The sequence below is a fragment of the Neltuma alba genome, unplaced genomic scaffold, assembly GCF_004799145.2.
Source record: "Neltuma alba isolate B1F8T4 unplaced genomic scaffold, ASM479914v2 tig00013443_pilon, whole genome shotgun sequence".
In the NCBI taxonomy this organism is placed as follows: domain Eukaryota; kingdom Viridiplantae; phylum Streptophyta; class Magnoliopsida; order Fabales; family Fabaceae; genus Neltuma; species Neltuma alba.
Window position 1 is genome coordinate 60,892 of NW_021637689.1, and position 22,864 is coordinate 83,755.

General features: G+C 35.4%; 2 pseudogenes; both read left to right on the plus strand.

The window, feature by feature from the left end:
* Positions 1–282: 282 nt before the first annotated feature.
* On the plus strand, positions 283–996 carry LOC114737441 (uncharacterized; annotated as a pseudogene).
* Positions 997–19,991: 18,995 nt separating this feature from the next.
* LOC114737447 (alpha-L-fucosidase 2-like) lies at positions 19,992–22,807 on the plus strand (annotated as a pseudogene).
* The last annotated feature ends 57 nt before the right edge of the window (positions 22,808–22,864 follow it).

The window sequence follows — 22,864 nt, forward strand, 5'->3', positions numbered from 1 at the left end:
GTTTGGGCTCTGAAGGGCTTTGCATCGATGATGACTATGATGAAAGTGGCGAGTTCCAATGGTGTGAAACCTCAAATTCCTCCTTTTGATGCTAAGGAGTTAGTATTAAAGTACGCTCCTGCCCACCAGCAACTTGAGGCCCTCGTCCAGTTAGAATACTCCGTCGCTTTCAACGACGGGTTCATTCAGGTTCGTGCACGCGTCGACAACATACGTCTTCACGAGGCGAAGCTCGGGTTCAAGAACCAAAACGACGAGGCGAGTTTGAGCCGAGGAGAAGCACTTCCCGTCAAGAGTTCGAATCTGGGTCGGCCCGGAAGTCGGAGCGACGTACGTGGACGGGTTGAGTTTGAGCCGATCAACAGAGAACACGGAGAAAGAAGTGGAGATACAGAAAATCGTGAAGGGACATTTCCAGAACCTAAACCTTTCCAAGGGAAAAGCGTTGGCCAGGACATCTACGAAGACGAAGATGAAGAACTGGAGGATGGACCAAGAAGCGGAGGGGAACGCGGCAATATTCGATGCCGTTCTGTACGACAACGCGACGGGTCAGGAGGTGGCAGGGGGAGGCCGTACGGGGAACAGGTGATGACCCGGTTCACGGGTTGAGGAGGAGGTAAGTGGGAGCGAACAGACCGTTTACGAAAACCGGGTCGGTGGTGCTCGCGGGGGACGAGTATGGAGAGGAAGTAGGGTGGAAGCTGAGCAAAGAGATGGAAGGGAGTGTCCTGAAGTGGAGGATAGGAGGGGAATTTTGGACAAATTATGGGCCAAATCAGGCAAAGACATCATTTTTTGAGACGAGGTACGTGGAATGGTGTGACGAGGTTGATTTGCCTCTTATTCCCGGCAAAATGATAGTATGATGGAACACACGACGGTGAAGAATTTATGTAAATATCTCATGAACTCCACAAAGATTATTAATCAGTTAGCTTCTTGACGCTAGATAGATGTGGGTTAATTAGATTGCAATGTCAGGCATAATGTAGTAATCCACATATGCACTACTCAAATGCTTCATGTCTCCGAATTATATATAGAACATATATGATATGAAAAGAATACCAAAATAATTTTATTTATCAAATCACTAACTTAATCCTTTAATTTAAAATTTTAGTATTTTTGTATTTAAGTTTGAGCTTTTTTCCCCTTTTATATATGTGTACACTTCATTTGTTGCACACAACGAACAGCTTCTAATTAAATCGATAACATGTTAGTTACTCTTTGTGCAAGAGTGTTAATTATATTGCTTTATTCACGTACGGTAGTGGTAACAAGGGATTCACCGGAGAATGAGAAGATCATGCTGACACGTAAGTTTTTTAAAAAAATATATATATAGAGGAAGGCAAAGCCTTGGGGAAAAAGGGAAAATAATTAAAATTAATAAGGAGAAAGTAATGAATAAATAGGTTATACATGCTTTTATTTTTAAATATGCTATTATAATATATGAGAATAAGGATGAAAGTGAATAAATTAGTTATTTAAAATTTATAATAATGAGCAGGTGGAGTATTGTTTTTTTAAGGGCTGACGCAGAGTGCCCAAAAAGTACCTGGCAACTGAAATCTTCCCCTATTTCACACGCGTAAAGTGCAGACGCACCATTATGTTCACTGTGCTTCGATCAATCATTTTCACCGTTTACTTTGTTGTTATTGTTTTAGAATCCTAAAACTCTTTTATTTCTTGCCATTACGGTTCGAACCAGAACCAACCAGAATCCCTGTCACCGTGCTTGCTATTATGTAAGGTGGCTATGTTATATATATTCCAATATCAACACAAAAACGTATCCCTTGTTCGATGAGCATGGGCATATCTTGAGAGCCTTTTCTGTGATACTATCCTGCATGCAATAATGGGTTTGATACCTTTGTTCAAAATAACTTAGACACTTATAAAAGTGGCTGTTAAAAAAAAATATTAACTACAAAAAGCGGCTTATACATAAAAATGCAACTTATTTGAGAATATGACCTCTATTTATTTCTGGAGGAAGTGTATTAGAATTTCTTCCGTGGGTGTACGTAGGAGAATGTAAATCTAGAAACAGAGATGAATTTTTCACGGAAAAAAAAAAGGAGTGGTGGAAAGAAATCAATTTTAGTACTCGTCACAATAATAAATATTATAATACTCTTCATTATGGTAAAATTTAAACCATTCAAAATCAGTTTTAATTGTCTTGATTTAAAATTTTCAACTAGTAATTTTTAAATAAAAAATTATTTTTAGAGAAACTTACAATCAGGAATATTACATTTATTTTGGACTATATACTTATTAAAAAAATATTTTTTAAAAAATAAAAATATTAAATATTAAATTTCAGCCATCTATATTAAATTTGAATAGTTAAAATTTGATTAGTATCACAGTGCTCATCACTACAATGAGCATCAAAACCGGTTCTATAGTAGGTGGTGGGAACGGACATGATAGTTAGGTGGGAGTCTTGTAATGATAAGAATCTGTTAATTAGATGGTCCAAATTTTTTATATGACTTTGAAGTAATTGTTTAATATTCTTCAATTTTTTTTTCATACAATCGTAAAGTATTTATGTATATTTTTTATTTACAAGATGTATGCATAATAGATGTTCACAATGGAGAGAAGATACTAATAATTTCATAGTAGCTCTATTTTAATCTAAAATTTTATTCTGTACTTATGAAAAAAATAAAATTATAATCCATCAAATACTTGGGAACCTTAATTTTTCTCCTTTTCTTTTGACATATCTTAGTTTGGTTGATTTATAAAAATTTTCCTTTTATATTCGATTATAATATGAGCAGACCACCAATTAAATGTGTGGCTTCTTTTGTATTGTACAAGTCAGAAAGAGATTTAAATGTGAAAGCTCAGTTAATTTCATATTATTATCATGCATAAGGCCCGTGGCTTTGTGCTCATTGCAGTGATCAGCGCCGTGATGTGAAATCTACACAGATTTAAATACAGTTTTGATAGTTTAGATTTAAAATTTTTAACTAATAATGTTTAAATAAAAATTATTTTTAGAAAACTTACAGTTAAGATATTAAATTTATTTTGGATTGTGCAACTACTCCTCCGGTCCTTAATATAATGCTTATTTAACTAATTTGATTAGATTAAGAAAGTTAGATAAGTTAGTTAATTATAAAAAATATGACATATTTTTTTTAAAATACCATAATCATCTTTTTTAATATTTTGCTTCCCTTACTTACTTGATTTTGGTTGAGGGAGTATTCATAGTGATAACTTAGAAAAAATTGATAAATATGATAAATAGGTCTTATATTTAGGACCAAAATTAACTTAATAATTAGGTCATATATTAAGGACCTAAGGAGTATTAAAAAAATATATTTAAAAAAAATTAAAATTTTAAATCTTCATTGTTAGAGCAACGAAACTGGTTCGTGTCTTCCCTAAAAACGTTCGTGAAGCTCTCCGCATAGCAGATTCCATGCAGCTTCCTAGCATGCAATGGCCCCAGAGACAAACGAACTTACCATAGAAAAAATATTGATGCCAAAGAGGGGCAAGGGGAAGAGAGAAAGTTGAGGTATTTTAACTGGGCACGCCCTTGTTCTTTGCACACAGCCTTGGATATCCTTCCATCGGAGGAACTTAGATTATTCTCTCTCCCAGCTTGCTCATCACGCCTCTATGACCACTCCTTCAACCCACGCGGCGGAGTTCGAGCAGACGGCCACCAGCAGGCCTGCCGTCCACCAGCCTCCCAGGAGGGACTTCTTCAATCCACAAGGAACCACCGTCTCGCTGGCGGAGCTTAATCAAATCGACGGGCCCCACCTCCCGGTGATCCTTGGCGACATGCCTGGAACTCAAACCTCAGCGGCAAGGTAAGTTGGGAAGGGGGGCCGTGTAATGTTTGCAAAGAGTCCCAAAACATGTAGTAAAAGAGTGTCAGGAATTTGTGGATGTCTGCGATGATGGGGTTGTTGTCTTCTCTGCCTTTGCGTTTGATCCTTAGGAAGAGCTTTTGGAGGCAGATGATTTGAAGGGTTTAGCCAGGGCTGACGAAAACTATTACTCTAATATAAAGTTTTGGTTTATTTTTGGTGAAAAGATCATTCATTTTTTTTATATGTGTGTGTGTGTATTCTGGCTTTACAGGAGCTCATACAGGAAGCAGATCCATATCGCGATTATGTTTCTGATCGCTACGAGTGGTGGTTATGTTCAAGTTGCGTACCAATCCAGAGGGAAATCTCCATTTGATGATCCCAATGGGGCCGGGATCATGGTGACCAGTCTTGTGACCCTATGCCTCTATGGTGCGTGTTTCATTGCAGAATACGCAGCGCCAAGTGAACAGCCTAACCTTCATCACATCATCAAAACCCTTGGCCCACTGTCTGGATTTTTGGTCTTTGTGCTGATTCTCATAATCCTAGTCCCATTGGTGGGGATAGTTGCATCCATCATATGGGGTCTTTTTGTGTTGAAAGCTGCAATCACGTCGTACACAATTGTCGTGCAATTTCTTCGTGAGGTTTTCTCTAGTATGATATCATGCTTTGCCACAGCAGCAAGTCACTGCCTGGAGCTACCAAGTATGAACCCCTCTGGGCAGTCTGAAATAGACTTAAACGTCGTCGTCTGAGAGGATATTGTCTATATATATATATATATATATATATATATATATATATATATCCTTCTGATCACTTACAAAGAAAGAAGCTCTCTGATACAGTTACTGTCCAAGTCGCCGTGGAGACCGAGGGAAGAAGCCAATTATCATCTCTTTGACTACTGGCGGTTCCCTCTGGTGTTACCCCAAAAGCCTGTTCCTTCCCCCCCTCCCCCCGCGTCAGATGTTCCTTTCTTTTGTTTAAACGGGGTGTAGGCGGGATTTGATGCCCACAGTCTGTTCCCACGTTTACTGTTGGATAAAGCATTGCAATTCCTATTTGTTGCATTGACGTTGAAAGTTAATTATTTATTTTATCAAATTTCATGCTACTCAAATCCTTCAACTTGTAATGTGTGATTACCAAAAAAAAAAAAAACTTATAGGGTCTATTTGGTACGATGAAAATGGAGAAGAAAGGAGGGAAGGAAAAATTTTAATGAGCTCAATTTAAAAAATTAAAAAAAGTGAGATTAAAAGCTTTTAATTAATTTTTATTACACTTTTATGTTATGTCTTCGATTTGTTAGAATTTTAGACCCCTCTTTTTTCAATTTTTCAAACAGAGCTCATTAAAATGGTTCCCTCCCTCTATGTCCCTTAAACCAAATAGTATCTTAAATATGTTTTTAACGGAAAATAGAAACATGCGTGCTCAAATTCATTTTATTAAAATTATTATGCATTGTTTAATATAATTATCATAATTAAAATATTTCAATTTTTACAAAATATTTTAATTTACGACAAGAAAAAAGGAATAATAGTAGTCCGCTTGCCTGCTTTGCATTGGTTAATTAGGAAGAAAAAGTCCATAAAGAATTCTAAGACAACCAATCAAAACAACACAGCACAAATTAAGCACCTTTGTAAGCAGGGGGACGCGGTTTAAAATGAAGTCTACCAAAAACCAATATATTTTTAAATAAATTGTAGTTTGAAATACAAGTCCCTTTTGGGTACTTAATTTTTTTTTTTTTATAAAAAAAAGGCCCTTAGGACGGCTTCTAATGGATTCATATAGACAGTGCATTTATTTGTAAAAAAATATAAATAAAAAAGAAATCAAATATGGACCATTCAAATCACATTTAGATTATCTAAATTTGATGAATTTGAAGTACTTATCTAGTTAAAAAGAACCGCTTAATTTATGAATTAGATGTGAAGAAAAGCTATTGTAAAATATAACTCCCTCACCTTCTCACCATTGATGAGAAAGGGTTTATTAGTTTTACACCCTAAATGAATTTATTGTAAGTTGTTGGATGAGCTTATTAATGCTATCTCATCATGAATAATGGATACGTTTTCCCCACACTCGTTATTCTTTGCATTCAATAATACTCTTAACAATTGTATTAATGTAATTCTCTTGAATTTTATTAGGCCACATAGGAGCGTGGTCAAGATATGCAGCTGGCAGGAGAGAACAAGGAAATGGAAATGGAATTACATTACTCAAATACCCGTTTCATCCGCGTTTCAAACCAGACCCCATATGTCATTCTTATGTGCATGATTGTATTTGAGCAACCAAAATGTTAATGGGCCGGGGGAAATTGCTCCTACAACTATATAATCAGCCCCTGCTGGGTCAAAGATTATACTGTGCTTCCTTGTAATGAACAAAAGTGAAAAGCAGATCAGGGTTATGGAAATAATATCGAGAAGTTATAGAAGCAATGGCTAGGTTCAAGTTCTCTTTGCACATCTCTCATCTTTAATAACAGGTTCAAGTTCCACTTCCAGATCAAGCAGGTGCATTAATTAATGTTCTCAGGGAGATCGAATATCATCAGACCCAATACTTGGTTGCTTTAATTTCCAAAGCCAACCATGCATGTTAGCGACTTTGGTTGAGTGTGTCTCCTTAAACACGAATCTAAAAACAAGAAGAAGAAATCTTATCTCACTAGATGAAATTGGCTACGCAGATCATATGACACCATTAAGTTCTATCCAGGACTTAAACACGAAGCCAACAGGAAAAAAGAATCAAATAATGATGGAAATTAATTGTGAATGTGATTAATTTTCTTTTCCCACGTAATACGCTGATGTATGTTGCTTAATTCAGATACATTGGCAGCTCAAGCTAAGACGTTATTCATCAAACGTGTTTATGAATTAACCCCCGCATTTATCATGAGAATATGAGTCAACGCAATTAATTCATCTCCAAAATCAAACTTCAAACCTATCATCTCTCTTTCTCTCTCTCTCTCTCGCTCTCTCTCAATCCAAATAATTGAACTTCCTTTCTTAATTATATCCCCAACTTCCCCATTTCTCAAAAAGCCTCTTAATTAATTCATTCTAAAATATCACGTAATCACCCAATCACGCATTTCTTAAGTTCAATCCACAGGTTTCTTGTGTTTAAACCTTTCTAATTTTAGATATTACCCTCTCTGGTCTTATTTATAAGCTTCAAATTTGAGAAGGGGTATAGTCTACTTTTTTTCAATGTTAACCTTAATTATTTCTCTCTTATTATATTTCTCCACACATTCTCTTTCATCCGTTTTTTATTTATTATAAAGACATATTTAAAAATAAAAATCTATTTCTACCTATTTATTAATTTTAACTAATTATTTATTATATATGAATTAGTTATTTGAAGCTTATAATAAATAACAAAGAGAGTGTTAGTTAAAGGTTACACATAACTAGGATTATTTATGATCTCAGTTTACCAGAATGGAACTACCAAGTACTCACCTTTTTTGTACAAATCTATATTTTCAGATTGAGCAATGACTATTATGTATAATTTGTCTGTGGTTTTCAAAATCAAAGCCACTGTCAAGAATTGTAAACCAAAATACATGCCACCCGCGCTGTTAAAAAAGAAAAAAGAAAAAAGAACTTTGTCTTTATTTATTTGTCTTTTTTCAAAAGTCTAAAAAATATTAATCAATAAAATAAATTAAGGGTACATTATAAATTTTTCTACAAATTCATAGGTCGTAAAACCTTATGCCCCGTTTGGTAGCAAGGAACTGGAGGCTGAGAATTGGAAGTGGAAGTGGAACTGATATTTTTACCTGTTTGTTAGCATGGAAGCCGGTTCCTCATGGAACTCACTTCCATCAAAATCGATGGAAGTGAGTTCCTTGCCTCCCCCCATGGAACTGAGTTCCACCTCCAGTTCCATGGGTCCATTTCCTCCCTTGCCCTTCTACCCTTCCTCCTTCCCTCCACCAATGACGACGATGATTCTTCATAGTGACGAGGTGACAATCTTCCATAGACAGGGCAGCGGCGACGCCCTTACATCCACGATGGCAACCCAAGCCCCTGATGGATCTGTTTGCGCCTCTCTCCCTCTACGTCCATCGATGAACAGGGGCTTTCATAGATTTTCATGGATGAGGATGATATTGAGATGAATGAGAACAACAATGAGATGGAGGAGAATGATGATGAAGGTGACGACAGATGGTGAATGAAGCTTCGACTTCAGATTTGCGATGAGGAACCTTCTGCCTTCTTCTCCCTCTTTTCAGATCTGGTTTGAGTCTTCTTCTCCGACGATCTCAGCAACGACAGTGGCTGTGAGTCTTCTTCTCACAAAACCGACTGCCCAATCATGGCGACGACTTTCGACCTACAACCCTTCTCCCTCTTTGATCTGCAACCCTTCTCCCTCTGCGACCTGCAATGCTTCGATCACAGCAACGATAGTGGTTGTTTATATTGATTATTGATGAAATTTTCATTATTTTTGTGTTATTTGATTGATGTCTGGACGATTTCCGGTGACAATGGCAATCAAAGGACAATGGTGGACGGTGGATCTGCAGGCTGTGGATGCGTGGAAGGAAAGAGCAAATTTTTTTTGGGGTTTTTGAGGGCAATTTAGTATTTTTCATATTATAAATATATTTTTCAATTAAAAATTTATTCCACTTCTATCTTTCTACCAAACATGTTTTAAAACCCACTTCCACTTCCAATTCCACTTCTAATTCCACTTCCATTTCCACTTCCACTTCCATCAAAAACTCTTCCATCCTACCAAACGTGGCATTAGAATGTTATGCTGTTGAGATCAAGATATTTTACACATATAAAATATTATAATAGACACACACAGGTTACGCAGATAATTTTTGGGGCTCTTCCCAAATTATTTTGATGTCTGTACGTTATTAGATTCTACATTAAATGAGTGAAATTTTAATATCTTATGAGCAAAAGAGATTAAGTTTTCAATTTTTCATATTTTTAAATATTTAACACTGTAAATTGAAGGAAAAAAAAACTGAGCTACTTGAAGCATTAAATCTTTGAAAAATCATAAAAACGTGAAAATTGGATTATTTTTTACCCATAAGATATCAAAATTTTATTTATTTTATGCAGAATCTAATTATTCAAACATGTGAACAAGAAGACAAAGCCTTGGGGAAAGATAAACTCGTGCCACACATATTAGTGCAATTGCTCCATCATCGATTACACCCATGACGTGAGATAACAAGCTATGAAAGACAAAGCTCAAGTTTGTCTCGCTACCATGTTTTATAATACTAATCACAAAAACAATCGAATTCAGGGTAGTAAATGACCAAATAATAAATAATCAGAAGCTAGTTTTTCTCTTACACGTGGCAGTCTCCAGACCCCATCAATAATCCGAGACAAAATAAACTGGGACTACGTATGCAGTTGCAAACAATTGCATGCCTTTCGAAGATGAGGGCGTAGAAGAATCTGCGTTAGAAAGCAAAACAAAACTGGCCTCATTAATGAATCCAACCTAAAATCTCAAAACAAGACACAATTGGCCTCTTTCATGGTTCATCTCCCAAACACCCCTGCACGAGAGAGAGAAATCAAACTTAGCTTTCTCTCAATAATGGATATTTGGTCATGGATATGCGAGCTTCCCAACCTGGACGACTGGTCCGATTCACCTGTGTTCGAACTTGCCAGTTCAGGCCAAGCTGATCAGGACGGCTCCACTCGGTCCGTTCATTTAAGAGCTGACCGGACTTCTGGGTCGGAATCGGAAGCTGCCGTGATTGTACAGAGAAAACCCATTCCTTCCTCTGATTGTACAGCTTGTTCAAGAGATCATAGCACTCTCCCCCAACGCGCCAAACAGTACGTGGCCAAGGGCACAGCTCCAGAAGCTAAAACCCGAGCCTATCGCGTGGGTCATGGACTCTCACTCGCCCGAATCCTTCTCACTCGCCCGAATCCTTCTCCACCTTCTTCAACCTCGTCTTCATCTTACGCCTCTTCTGGCTCTGCGCCTGCGACGCCCCCAACGGAGCTGGCTCTCTCTATTTTCAATCATTACTACCTTCGGCGCTCGAAATCGTCTCGTCCAACCCGTCGCCGGTTCTGCGAACTTTCTTAGTCACCGTCGGCATAGACACAGAGTTATGCTTCATGCGCACCCTCGGGTACATAGTGGCAAAATTGTGCATTTTCAGAGAGCTAGGCGTGGGATTACAGGTGTTGGTTCCGCCGCCATGTCGGAGCCCGGGATTTTCATACTCCACGGAGGCTCACGGCGTTTGGGCTCTGAAGGGCTATGCTTCGATGATGACTATGATGAAAGTGGCGAGTTCCGATGGTTTGAAACCTCAAATTCCTCGTCTTGATGCTAAGGAGTCAGTATTAAAGTACGAAGCCCTCTGATACAATTACTGTCCAAGTGGCCGTGGAGAGCGAGGGTACCTCAGTAATCACTTCTCAGAAGCACTTTTTCGTAAATCGAGACAAATTCTTTCACATATTTTTCACATATTATTTTGTTTTCCATGTTTATTTATTTTTTTTAAAAATAGTCATTATAATAACTGTATATATTAAATCTTTTATTAAATAATAGTTCTTGTTAATACATGTTATTAATAAGAATCTGATTCTTATATTAAAAAGCAGATCAAGTACATAATCATACATGTGTTTGGGGGTTCTTTGGTAAAAAGCAAGAACGAAGGGGTTAGTCTGGTTTAAAGCAGATCGAATTTCCCTCATTAGTTATTGGTAATATCTTACTTATGTGCTTGCTTTTCTCTTTTCCGTAAGATGGATCGACCCCATGCCCCCAATTACCTCATCTTCCTTCTTCATCTTTTACCACATCTCTCTCTCACCTTTTAATTAATGACCATCTCCTTTGCTTTGCACAAAAAAGCTTCATTATATTTATAAATGTCACTAAACAAAAAGTCCATTAGTTTCTTATTATATATATGCATGTGTGTGCTTTTTGGGTTTTGGGGACCCCCTCCTTTGGATGCAACATCACTTCAAATCTTTTTGATCCATCTCTTCATCTACGATGTTTTTTCTTAATTAATCTGAATTAAGAATTGATTAAGATATAATCAAACACAAGCGCGCGCATATATGCATGATGAGTGCAAACGCGTGTGCATGTATATATGAAAAGCCATCATGGGATGCGACTCATCACCTCACATACAGACACAGTAAAAGGTGTGGATGTGGATGTGCAGAAAGGAGAGCATATATAGGGAACAATACGATACCAGATGGAATAGAAAAGGCAACATGAAATGATCGTTAAAAATCAAAGGGATACTCGTTTCTTTAGTTTACGGTATTCACTTAAAAAGTATCCCTTTGATTTTTAAAAAATGTAGTGGTTCTCGTTTCTTAAAAAACAGGCTACTTATTAAAAAAATCAAAGAGAGAGCCCTTTGATTTTTAAAGAAACGAGAACCACTAGATTTTCCATTCCCATGCTACATTTTCCAGTCACGCACGTTTCCGACCCGTTTGATTTTTTTTTTTTTTGGTTTTTTTGCGAGCCGATCCCTTTGATTTTGAAGCAGCGAGAAAATTGAGAGCCCTTTTATGTGTACACTTCATTTGTTGCATGACAACGAGCAGCTTCTAATTAAATAGATAACATGTTAATTATTCAGACATGTGAACAAGAAGACAAAGCCTTGGGGAAAAAGAGAAAATAATTAAAATTAATAAGAAGAAAGTAATGAATACCGTAAACTAAGAACCAAATCCGTATTGTTAAATTGGCCCCAAAAAAATCCGTATTGTTAAAATTAAAATGGGAAGCGTAAAATGTTAGAGAAAATAATTACACAGTTGATTCACCCAATTAAAATAGAGGGACAGAGGGAGAGGTGCACCAGAAATCTGAAGACCGCTATTTAATACTCCCTCTGTTTTTATATAAGCTTCAAATTAAAAAAGAAACGTGGTTTATTTTATAAACTTCAATTTGCGTTTGTCTTAACATTTAATATATTTTTTTAATATTGCTCATAATTATTTCTCTCTTGTTTTGCCACACATTCACTTTCATCCTTATTCTCGTTTATTTCAATGATATATCTAAAAATAAAAATATATGTCCAATCTATTTCCTGTTTTTAATATAGTTTTAATAGTTTAAATTTAAAATTTCTAACTAATAATTTTTAAATAGAAATTATTTTTAGAAAAATTACAATTAAAGATATTATATTTATTTTAGATTATGTACCCATTAAAAAAAAATTTCCAAAAAACAAAAATTTAAAAATTTAAATCTTCATCGGCGTCCATATTGGATTTGCACCCACGGATGCACCCAGCAGCAAGACCAAAAAATATTTTGCAAAAAACAAAAATTTGAAAATTACGTGAGCTGCCAGCCGTCAAACCGGCCCCACGCGGGAACTAGGCCGCTTCCTTACAATTTTCCCCGTCACCTTATAAATCAACTTCCCGGATCCAGATCTCGACGCATCTCCTGATTCCTCTCTACCTGCTTCCATTCTCCTTCTTCAACCGATCTACGGTTCTTTTTTCACCATAGAAAATATATTGATCCCCAAGGGGGAAGCGGAAGAGAGAGAGGTGAGGGATTTTAACTGGGCACTCCCTTGTTCTTTACACGCAGCCTTGGATATCCACCAGAGGAACTTAGATTATTCTCTCTCCCAGCTTGCTCAATAAGCTTCCATGACCACTTCTTCAGCCCACGCAGCGGAGTCCGAGCAGACCTCTGCCAGCAGGCCCGCCGTCCACCAACCCCCCAGGAGGAACTTTTTCAATCAACAAGGAACCACTGTCTCGCCGGCGGATCTGGAGCAGATCCGCGGGCCCCACCACTCAGTGATCCTTGGCGACATGCCTGGAACTCAAAACTCATCGGCAAGGTATGTTGGGAAGGGGGGCCTGTAATGTTTGCAAAGAGTTACACAACATGTGGTAAAAGAGTGTCAGGAATTTGTGGATGTCTGCGATGATAGGGTTGTTGTCTTCTGTGCCATTGTGTTTGATCCATAGGAAGAGCTTTTGGAGGCAGGTGATTTGAAGGGTTTGGCCGGCCAGGGATGACGAAAACTATTACTCTAAAGTTTCGGTTTATTTTTTGTGAAAAGATCAGTTAATTTGTTTTTATATATTCTGGTACAGGCGCTCATACAGGAAGCAGATCCATATGGCGATTATGTTTGTGATAAGCACGAGTGGTGGTTATGTTCAAGTTGCGTACCAGTTCAGAGAGAAATCTCCATTTGATGATCCCGATGGGGCCCGGATCATGGTGACCATTCTTGTGAGCCTATGCCTCTATGCTGCGTGTTTCATTGCAGAATATGCAGCGCCAAGTGAACAGCCTGACCTTCATCACATCGTCAAAACCCTTGGCCCACTGTTTGGATTTCTGGCCTCTGTGCTGATTCTCATGATCCTAGTTCCATCCGTGGGCATAGTCGCATTCATCATAGGGGGTCTTTTTGCGTTGAAGGCTGCAATCATGTCGTACGCACTTGTATGGCAATTTCTTCGTCCGGTTTTCTCTGCTATGAGATCATGCTTTGACTCAGCAGCAAGTCGCTCCTCGGAGTCATCAATGGTAGGAGCTCCTCTGTGAAGCCTGAAGTAGAGTTAAATCCTAGTCTCAGAGGATCTTGGCTAGATCCTTCTTATCACTTATAAAGAATGAAGTTCTCTGATACCGTTAGTGTCCAAGGCGCCGTCGAGACCGAGGGAAGAAAACAAGTATTACCCAGAAGTCGGCTCCTTCCTTTTGTTTAAACCGGGGGGTAGGTGAGACTTTATCCGACAAAATCTGGTGAATAAAGCATTGACATTCCTACTTCTTGTATTGACGTTAAATGTTAATAATTATTTTATTTTATCAAATTTCATCCCACTCTAGTCCTTTAACTTTTATTGTGTGATTAAAAAAAAAAAACTTATAGGGTCCGTTTGATATGATGAAAATGGAGAAGAAAAGAGGGAAGGAAGGAAAAATTTTAATGAATTGAATGTAAAAAATTAAAGAAGTGAGATTAAAAGCTTTTAATTAATTTTTATTACTCTTTTATATTATTTCTTCTCTTTATTAAAATTATAAACCCCGTCCCTCCAATATTTCAAATAGAGCTCACTAAAACTGTTCCCTCCCTCTATGTCCCTTACACCAAACAGTGCCTTAAATATGTTGTTAACGGAAAATAGAAACATGCATGCTCAAATTCATTTTATTAAAATTATTATGCATTGTTTAATATAATTATTATAATTAAAATATTTCAATTTTTACAAAAATAATTAATGAGTTAAAGTTAACAAATATTTTAATTTACGACAAGAAAAAAGGAATACTAGTAGTCCACTTGCCTGCTATGCAGTGGTCAACTGGGGAGAGAAAGTCCGCAAGGAATTCTAAGACAACCAATATATCAAAACAACACAGCACAAAGCACCTGGACGCGGTTTAAAATGAAGTCTACCAAAAACCAACATATTTTTTTAATAAATTGTAGTTTTAAATACAAGTCCCTTTTGGGTACTTAATACTCCTCCGGTCCTTATTATAAGACCCAATTTGACTTTTTATTTGGTCCTAATTATAAGATCCAATCCATTTTTTCTCTTATATTTATACATTTTTTCCCAAGATAATCCTTCTAATAATGATAGTTTTAGCCAATATACTTAATTAGCAAGGATATTTTAGGAATGACAACACTTATTTATTATAAATAACCAACTTAACTTACTTCCTTAATCTCCTCAAATAAGTCAATTGGGTCTTATAATTAGGACCGGAGGAGTATATGTTTTTTTTTTTAAAATGCCCTTAGTACGGCTTCTAATGAATTCATATATAAAGGGCATTCATTTAACAAAAATACAAATAAAAAAGAAATCAAATATGGACCATCCAAACTAGATTTAGATGATCTAAATCTGATGAGTTTGAAATGTTCATCTGGATAAGTGGAACCACTTAGTTTATGAATTAGATTTTTTTTTTAAAAAAAAAAGCTATTGTAAAATATTACTCCCTCACCTTGTCACCATTGATGAGAAAGGGCTGACTAGTTTTACACCCTAGATAAATTTATTGTGAGCTGTTGGATGAGCTTATTAATGCTATCTCATCATGAATAATGGAGACGTTTTCTCCACACTTGTTATTCTTTGCATTCAATAATCTTCTTAACCATTGTATTAACGTAATACTCCTCCGATCTTTAACATAGGACTCAATTGTTGAGTTAGTTTTGGTCCTAAATATAAGACCCATTTATCATATTTATCAATTTTCTTTAAATTATCCCTATAGATACTCCCTCAACCATAATCAAGTAGAAGAGAGAGAGGGGGTATTAAGAAAGATGATTATTGCGTTTTAGGAAAAACGTGTCACATTTCTTATAATTAACTAACTTATCTAACTTCATTAATCTAATCACATTAGTTAAATAGGTCTTATATTAAGGACCAGAGGAGTAATTCTCTTGAATTTTATTAGGCTAGAGAGGAGCGTGCTCAAGACATGCAGCTGGCAGGAGAGAACAAGAAAGTGGAAATGGAATTACATCAACTAAATACGCGTTTCATCCGCGTTTCTAACCAGACCCTAAATACGTAACTCTTATGTGCATTATTGTATTTGAGCGTTCCAAATACCAAGCCCTAGCAATAACAACAAAATTTTATCTTACGGCCATGATTGTGTCTGCGAATCCAACAACGACTACAAAATTTTACCCGTATTTATCATGAGAATATGAATCAACGCAATCAATTCATCTCCAAAATCAAACTTCAAAGCCATCATCTCTCTCTCCCACCCTCTGTCTCCTTTTCTCAAAATCCAAATAATTGGACTTTCTGTCTTAATTATATCCTCAACTTCCCCATTTCTCAAAAAACCTCTTAATTATTAATTCATTCTAAAATATCACGTAATTTCCCAATCACGCATTTCTTAATTTCAATCCACAGTTTTCTTATGTTTAAATCTTTCTAATTTTAGATATTACTCCATCTAGTCCTATTTATAAGCTTCAAATTTGAGAAGGGATGTGATCTATTTTATAAGCTTCAATTTGAACTTGTCTTAACATTAGATGCTTTTTTTCACTGTTATCCTTAATTATTTCTTTTTTATCACATTTTTTCACATATTTTCTTTCATCCTTTTTTCATTTATTATAAAGACATATTTGGAAGGAAAAAAAGTCTATTTCTAACCTATTTATTATTTTTAACTAATTTTAACTAATTGTGTGTTATGTGTATATTAGTTATTGTAGTTTATAATAAAGACCGGAGGGAGTATTAATTAAAGGTACACATAGCTAGGATTATTTATGATACCAGTTTACAAGAATAGAACTACCACGTACTCACCTTTTTCATACAAATCTATATTTTCAGATTGAGCACTGACCATTACGTATAATTTGTCTGCGGTTTTCAAAATCAAAGCCACTGTTAAAAACTGTAAACCAAATAAATACATGCCACCCGCGCTGTTTGAAAAAAAAAAAAGAAAGAAAAGAAAAAGAACTTTGTCTTTATTTATTTGTCCTTTTTTTTCAAAAGTCTAAAAAATATTAATCAATAAAATAAATTAAGGGTATATTATAAATTTTTCTACAAATTCATAGGTCGTAAAACCTTAGAATGTTATGCTGTTGAGATCAAGATATTTTACACATATAAAATATTATAATAGACATACACAGGTTACGCAGATAATTTTTGGGGCTCTTCCCAAATTATTTTCATGTCTTTACGTTATTAGATTCTACATTAAATGAGTGAAATTTTAATATCTTATGAGCAAAAGAGATTAAGTTTTCAATTTTTTATATTTTTAAATATTTAACACTGTAAATTGAAAAAGAAAAAAAAAACTGAGCCACTTGAAGCATTAAATCTTTGAAAAATCATAAAAACGTGAAAATTGAATTATTTTTTACCCATAAGATATCAAAATTTTATTTATTTTATGCAGAATCTAATAATACAAAAACATAAAAAAAAATTGAACAGGATCCCAAAAATGAGGGGTAGCTGAGAGGGGCACAGCCACATTCCTGTCCAGTAAATATGTAAGATGAGTTTTATTTTGTCCCGCAAAATATAAAATAAATTTTGTAGGATGTTTCGAAAATTAATTCTTTGCTTTCTTCCCAAATTTTCAATATTAAGCAATATGCTCTAGCCTTGTATTACCACTAACTACGTAGCAAAATTGGTCCAAGAAAATATCATCAACGGATCAATATGCACAATGAAAAAATAATGACAATGGAAAAAAAAATATTTAAAGAAACTCATTCTAGTCATCCACATGCATCCACTAGTGCTTGGTTTGTAATTTGTATGCTGTTTACACCAGCATTTTGGTTGGTGCAGCCCACCACAAGTATGAGATTTACTAAAATATTTAAAATATATATATATACGGGTAAAAATTATATAACAACAACAACAAAAATCTCCTTCATTCTATAAAACATTTTAATTAATTTGTTAATATTAAAAAATTAATTAAATTAATTATTTGTAATTCATATAACAAATATTTGTGCTACTCATCTACAAATTCCCAATATTTAATAGGATCTACTTTAATTAATGATGACTTTTTATTAGAAAAACAGAGCACCAAGGTACTTTTTGATAAATTAAAGACAAAATAAATAAATAATATGTGTGTGTGTATATATATATATATATATATAAACTAAACCAAAATACGGGAAATATTATTTTGACGGGATAAAAATAAATTAGAGTCCACCACGAGCACGTATCATTGTGATTCTTCTGTTTGGTAAAATCGAAATTAAATATGATAATCTGGTCTCTGTTTCTTCACCAGATAACTCTGTAGGCTGTCCCATAAAATTACTACCTCTACCCCAAATATAATAATTCATTTCATTTGATTTTTATTTTGATCTTAAATATAAAACTCTAATATATTTTATTTTTTATATTTATCTATTTTTTGTTAGGATAGTCTTCGTAATGATGATAATTCTAGCTAATGTATTTGTTTAATAAAAATATTTTTTTTAAAATATTTATTTGTTACAAATAACTAATTTAACTAATTTTTTTAGTATTTTCAAATTAAAATGTATACGTAAACTACTGACAAACGAGGTTTTCTACGTCCCTCACTCTGACCATCCCAAATCTTTGCATTTTTAACATTTTAATACATCACTGCGTACACCGACATTTACCGGTTATAGCAAATGCCGGAACATCAACTTCTTCATTAAGGAACATGCTGAATTTTTAATTTTTCTGGATATCAGTCGTTTTCCCGAGGAAGATGACAAAACAATGTTACCAGCTCCTTTTTTTTTTTTTTAATACAGATAACTTTATATTTTTTATTTATAATATTTGAAGGCACAATTATCAATTCATAAGAAGCAATCTTGTTTGAGAAATTATCAAGTACTAAATATAAGAATATCTCTAAATGAAAATTTAGATGTTGGTTGGACACGTTATGAAATGTAACCCTATATCCAACTTATTAATAACTAAAGCAAATTTTTGTTTTGCCAGGTACAAGTATTTTTTTACTGTAATCATATTTGAGATACTGTTGAATATTAAATGTGAACATCTTTTTTAATAAGAATTTGAATTTTGATTTATTAAAGTTGCAAAGAACTAACTGCCTAAATATAATTCCATTAGTAACCGGAGCGAATATTGTTTGAATAATTGAATGGAAAATAATAATTTGCCCAACCGCCTTTTGGGGTTGGCTTGAGCTGATTGGGAAAAGTCTCTAATTATAAGATTTCTTTTTTCGAATGGATTATCTCTTTTTATAAGGTCTTTTTTAAGTTGTCTGAACATTTAATATATTGTTATATGTTTTACTCTTAATAAATTTCATATATTACATTCTCTCTCTGTTTATCTCATTATTATTCTCTTACATTTATTATAGATATATTTGAAAAAAAAACTTATACTTTTTTATATATTAATTGTTTTTAACTAATTTTAACTATTTTTTAAAAACATAATTTGGTTAAAAATTTCTCATAATTAGAGACGGAGCAGTAAAACAAAAGCGAAGCGATGTCTTCGAAGAACGAGAATCAATCTCGGGTCTTGCCCGTGACTGGTGACTCCGCGGCTGTTGCCACGTCACAGAAGGACTTTGCCGGCTTTACGTACCCGGGACTTTACTCCCTTCTGAATTTTTTCACGTTACTTACATCCATAAATGATAAAAATATATAAATTTCCATTATTTTTACAATTTTTTTAATCTTTTATATAAATAATACATTTTTATTATGAATGATATTAGTTTTCCTGTGTATTTTGGGTATATATGGGTTCAATTCAAACACTATGTTGAATAATTAATACTAGTAATTCAAATTAGTCAAACGAATAAAGGTTCATAATAAATCCTATTCTAACCACTAATCCTGTGCCTGGAAGGAGAGGAAGGTGAGTGAAAAAAAGTACAAGGGATGTAAATGGTGATTATAGTATTTTATCAAAAATAAATAGCATATGCTTAGTAGTAAATGATTAAATGTTGTGAGAATTACCAAAAAATTCTAATAAGAAAAAAATTTAATTATTAAAAAGTTTCAATAACAAGTAACCAGTCTGAATTTATTGTTATTTTCTACTCTAAAACTTATTATTATTTATTTTTATTGATAAATTTTAGAGTAATTAAATTACCACCACGAGGATACTTGATGATTACATAATCTCTTACCTTTTTTTTTTTTTTTTTAATTTTTGGGTAGCCCAGTACGTAATCTACCACCGTAAAGCATCGTATCTAGCTACTCCATTTTTAGGAGGGAGCAGCGAGCCAGCGGCGTAAAATACGACTCAACCGGGGTCCTCTTCATTTCTTCCGTTCAATGCAAACTGTCTCCGTTTCAAGGCTAACCCGCCTGCTCCTTTCTCTCACCAGTCACCACCACCGACTCAGTGCCACTTCCGGTTCCATGCTCTATCACTTTCATTCACGCTCACTGATAACGTTTTTTCCCCGGTAATGGAAGATGCAGAGTGGGTTCTGGTGCAAAGGCCCCCACAAAAAGACTGGTGGAACCGAACTTCTTTGGGTGATGCACAGGATGAGCCTTCTAGGCCTTTGAAGCTTGCTTTTTCTGGCCCCGCGACGCATTGGATTGATGCTATTCCTATCGGCAATGGCCGGCTTGGTGCTGTGGTTTGGGGTGGCGTTGCTTCAGAGGTTCTCCAGCTCAATGGTAATTAAACACCGAGACCTTCTTGCTTTGAGCCCAACTGGCTTTGGATTTGTTAGTTCTTCAGTTCAAATGACAATGAGAACGACGACTTTTTGAATATCTGGGACTTCATTATAGCTGCTAAAGGGAATTGCTCTTGAAAAGCTAATTCAAAGAGTCTTGTTTTTTTTCTGCTTTTCTCCTTTCTATGCCGAGGTCTATGCCTCTTCGCCACAACGAATTCTTTAATTACGCTCTTCTTATGGACCTATGGAACTTATTTTTTTAGTTTTTCTTGGTTGTTCTGATTATTCAATTTTTTTGGAACGGTAACTTTAAAGGGCACAGAAGATCTAATTGGATGACCGCATTATGTCTTTACTCTTTGGATCCCACATCCTTTAATACGAGAATCCGGTGTTTTTGTTGGATTCCGCAAGAATAATCTTCTCAGCAATTTCCGTATTTTGCATAAATGGCAAATACTATAGGCATTCTGAATTGTAAATACATTATATCAAGATTTTAAGGATACTGGGATCATGTGTTCTGGATACTGAAATCTCTTTGCTCTCTTCTTCGAGTATTTAGCATAATTACTTCAAGATGTGGCTTTCTTTACAGAGGACACACTTTGGACTGGAAACCCTGGGGACTACACCGATAAAAATGCTCCACCAGCACTTGCTGAAGTCAGAAAACTTGTTGGCGATGGCAAATACACTGAAGCAGCAGCAGTCAAGTTGTCGGGAGATCCTTCTGAAATATTCAAAATCTTATTGCTATCATTATCTGCCCCTAATCAAATTTTAGGATTGTCTGAATTGGACTGATGTTATTTTTCGACTCCCATTTCGGGGGATGTATATTATATAGGGAGAGGGAAAGGGAAAACTAAATGATTGAATAGAAACTGTAGAGACATGTGAAGATAAATTATTCAAGTGCTTGTTTATTTCATCTGAAAAGAGGGTATATATACACAGAATATGAACCCAGGTAATTTATGGCTTATGAAAAGCTTTTCCCGTACAACCTATCACAGAAGAAACTTTATTTCCTCCTAGCAGACTCTATACAAAACTTACAATACAGTATGAAATATCTTGTTTTGTTGCTCTACTCTAACAATATACATGATCACATTTCTGAAACCATTTATCCTGGTCCAGTCATGGAGTGATACAAAAACATCTTAAACCTATTGCATCTACTTTATATTGATTTGTTACCTGAAGTAGTTAAAAGAACAAGTGGCTGGCCTTGTATAACTCTTCAATGCTCTTAGATTTTCAGAACTGAAAAGAGGAAAAATGGGGGACAGTAAAGAAATAAGAGATGGCTGCTGTCTGTAAAGTTCGGTTTGTAACAGATTGGATAATAACGCCTAATACTTGTTTGTTAATCTTCACTGTCTTTTATTAATTCTTTATGTTGCATGCAAGAGTGGGGATCACTGAGAGATGGAGAGTTTAGCAAGACCTCTTTATCTATTGTACATAGTGATAGCTGTAACTTCGGGTGAATATTCTGCTTGAATTTGCCACTGTTGTATGCTAGTGACATAACCATAAGATAAGGAGACTAGTAACACGCATCTACACAATAATCGTTCCCATTGTTGGGCTGCCAATGTTTTTGCTTAAATGCTTGTTCAGTTAGTTACCAGTTGATTTTCAGTAGAAGTTTGAATTAAGAAGGCTTTATATGCATTAGATTCATTCCTCACCGTAATTATTGGTATGAAGGTTTATCAACTCCTTGGTGATATCGAGTTGGAATTTGACAAGTCTCATCTTGCATATTCAAAAGAGACTTGTTACAGGGATTTTGGATAATGCAACGGCAACAGTAAAATACTGTTGGTGATGTAGAATTTACCAGAGAACATTTGCTTCTAATCCAGATCAAGTGATAGTGACAAGGATTTCTGCCAGCAAATCAGAGTCCTTTCATTTACAGTGTCTTTGGATAGCAAATTATCTTACAGTTCGCAGGGTTAGAGGCCATAATCAGATAATTATGGAAGGAAGTTGTCCTGGCAAGAGGAAACCGTCAAAAGTGAACTCTGATGACAATCCAAAGGGAGTTCAATTCTGTGCAGTTCTTAATTTGCAGATTAGTAGCGGAAAAGGAACTGTACATGTTTTAGAGGATGAGAAGCTGAGAGTCGAAGGTTCAGATTGGGCTATCCTGCCTTTGACGGCGGCTTCTTCTTTTGATGGCCCTTTTACTAAGCCAAGAGAGTCTAAGAAGGACCCTACTTCTGAGTCCACAGGCAAAATGAAGTCAACTCAAAATTATCGTATAGTGATCTTTATGCGCGTCACTTGGATGACTATCAGAATCTGTTTCATGTGTCTTGTTGCAACTCTCCAACAGCTCCAGGAATGGTTGGGACGAGAGGAAACCAGAGTCCTCTCTTGGTATCAGTTCTCAAATGGGGGCCAGTGATACGTCCAACTGCAGCAAGGGTCAAATCTTTTAAAACTGATGAAGACCCTTCTTTTGTGGAGCTCTTGTTTCAATATGGTAGCTATCTGCTAATTCTTGTTCATGTCTGGAACGCGGGCGGCAAATCTGCAGGGCATATGGAACAAAGCCATTGAACGTGCTGGGAGTATGTTTTCGCCTCTTTGCCTAACTCTTCTCCAGAAGAAAAAACTAATACTCCTCC